Here is a 3,156-nt window from a genome sequence, read left to right on the forward strand (position 1 = left end):
AAGATAGTCAAGAGAAGCAGGTGGAGAGAAGAACCATTGATTTGGAGAGGGTAGGGCTAGATCAAGAGTCAGTGGAGTGAAATATTATGCAGCTCAGGCAGAGAAGAAGCGAAGGAAGTTCAATCGCAACCTTGTCAAGAAAGACATCAAGGAAGGATCTTTAGTGCTCAGATACCACAATCGCTTTGATCGCAAAAAGGATGGTAAGTTCTTGCTTAAGTGGGAGGGCCCTTTTGTAGTGATACAGAGGTTCTCAAATGGCAGTTACCAGCTAGGTGACTTAGATGGTAAAGTACATCAGACCCCAGCAAATGGTTGGGGATTGAAGGCCTATCACTGTCATCTTTCACGGCCATATGTTGGTGGGATCAATGATAAGGTTGGTTCAGAGGAGAGCTCATCATATTTGAGCTCCGACTAAGATAACAACCATGTAAATAGTTTATTTCAACAAAAAAAAAATGTTACCAGTGAGAGCGGATATTGATAATGGATGGTGTCATAAAATCTAATATCTAACCAACCCAAATGATTTTCTCATATTAAATTGATCACTTAATGTGGGAGAATAAACAGGAACAAGTGTTAAGATATAGATATGTGCTTATAGATCTCTCTCAACACGGGGCCAATAGTAAAGGGGCCCAAAAGGGAGATGGTCTATCAAAGAGCAAGGTTAACCAATGGAGCATAAGACCTTAGGGTTAGCTTCATTGAAGACCTCCAATAAATGTGTGAAAAAGTCCTTTGACCTTAGGTAAGCTAGGGCTGAGCTTGAGGTGGGAACCCGGCCCAAGCTCGAGGTGCTTGTCCTGCTTGAGGTGCTTGTCGTGCTTGAGGTGCTTGATTAAGATGCTTGAGGTGCTTGACTGGCTCCATGCTTGAGGTGCTTGACTGGCTGCATGATTAAGGTACTTGAGGTGCCTTGAGAAGCTTGCCTGAGATGCTTGTGGGAACACCCCCTAGTTCAAGTGCTTTGTCATGCTTGGTGAGTAAGGTGCTTGATCACCTAAAGTCAAAAGCATTCCTACAAGAGGGGGGGGAGAGCCCTTTTCCTAGGGGCTAGAGAGATAACACCCACTCACACACACAAGGGAAGCCCCAACTTGAAGAGGCAGCAAGGACACATGTCAAGCCCCTACCCATGTTACCTTCATGTGTTGCTTGAAGCCTATTGGCTAAGCTTCAAAGGGGTCCAATGATAAATTACATGAATTATCTAATTGTTTTAGCATTTATCTAGCCCTCTCTCTCAAAAAGGAAAGGGGGACACTTGTCTCAAGGCTACCCCTACTGCTTGTAATGCCTCCTGCTCATGATTGGCTAGGCCTGGGAGGGACCAATGAGCTTCAAGCATGAGCTACAAGGGGGGGTCGACCCAAGCTAGCTAGTGGCTTGCTTGAGGGGTATACTCACTCACACACACTCACAATCACTCTCATTGTGTACTATGCAAAGTGCAAGATCTCCCTCTCCTTCTCCAAGCAAGTAGAGGTTGAGAGCCTACACCAACACTCTTGGCTATGGAGTGCAAATCCAACCAAGAGCCATGCTTCAATGCTTAAGCTTGACATCTCCTTCTTCTCCATTACTATGCTATTATGTATGCTAGCAACAAGAGTATGATAAGTGAGGAACTAGTTCTTTCTCCTATGAAATGTTTCTTCTTCCTCTTCCCTACCCTCATTCCCTGCTAGCTCTCTCCACCTTCGAAGGTGTTTGAGGTCTTGGGATTGAGGCTTGGGACAATTAAAGCTTTCTTCAAGTTCATGTTATGCTATGATTGTGATGCATGAAGCTTTCCATCTTCATTGCATCACCTAGGTCACAAGGAACACAAAGAATGTATTGTAACAAGTCTCTCTTAATGGGAGAAATCATAATACAAATGCCTATTGGAGGGGGGACCGGCTCCACATAAATCCGGTCCTCAACTGTTGTCATGTTCTCTAAATTCTCTCTCTTGCAAAAGTATTGTTCATGTCAAGTTAACTAATTGCTATGATTATGTTGCTATCTTCAATTATGTCTACCCGCTATGCTCACAAAGTTATTTCTCGAAAGTATTCTCATTAATTTCCGCTATTCTCAAGTTGAATAGACTAATTCCATTACATTGGTATCAGAGCATTTGGTTTCTCTTTTCTTGCTTAAGAAGAGAGGTCCTTAAGTAGACTATAAATGGTTGATGTTGTTAATTATAATAGAGTAAGTGGAACTGGGATCTAATATCGGTTTTGTTATATAAGCCCACTATGTGGGGGATGGTGCACACCTCGGGAGCTTTGGACTTAATAATGGAGTCTTTTTAGACTTGCCTACGGCTTTACCATTATTGAGCCATAAGAAGTCCGAAAGGAGCTAGCCCTTGGTAACTCTGCTATGTTAGACCTACTCCTCTACTCTCTATAATTAACCACTTTGAGCCGTGGGTGTAGATACTTAAGAGCCAATTTTCAAAGGCTAAGAGGAGTGGCAACTAAGGTTTTGAATTGCCAAAGCATACACTAAGTACATACATAAAATTTTGTTAACATGGCTGACAATAATCAAGAGAGTAGAATGAACATTGATAGCTTTGATTTTGCACATGAAGGTGCTAATGATGATGCTCCCATGTTTGTGAATTATCTTGTGACTAGGTTGCAACAAGCTATGCGCAACCCTACTTTGCAAGCCGAAGTTACTCAACAACTTCGTGCCTATGGAATTTTCCTTCCTCTCCAAGAGGAGAGAGAGCTTAGGAGGCCTCTTGAAGAGACCCCCAAAAGAAGACTCTCTCCCATTCGAGAGGAGGAATCCAAAGAGAAAGAAAGCAATGAAAGTCTAAGTTCTTCTGAAGATGTGGCTCCACGAAGAAGGCGGTCTAGACGATCGCCTACTCCTCCCAAGAGGAAAAGAGCAACCCATAGTCCTTCTCCTCATCACTTTGAAAGGCAAGAGAGGAAACAAAGGAAGAAAAGGGCTAGGAAGAGGTCACCCTCTTCTCCCTTTTCTTCACCTTCCTCCTCTTCCGATGAAAGTTATGGCTATTCTCCTAGAGAATACAAGAGGGGAGGACATCGAAAATCATTTCCTGCATGGCGAAGGTCACAACAATGTAATGGGAATGGCCTATGAACTTAGAGAATAGCGGAATTAAGAGAATTAGAGTGA

This window comes from Adiantum capillus-veneris, chromosome 15, assembly GCF_014529385.1.
Source record: "Adiantum capillus-veneris isolate H3 chromosome 15, ASM1452938v2, whole genome shotgun sequence".
In the NCBI taxonomy this organism is placed as follows: domain Eukaryota; kingdom Viridiplantae; phylum Streptophyta; class Polypodiopsida; order Polypodiales; family Pteridaceae; genus Adiantum; species Adiantum capillus-veneris.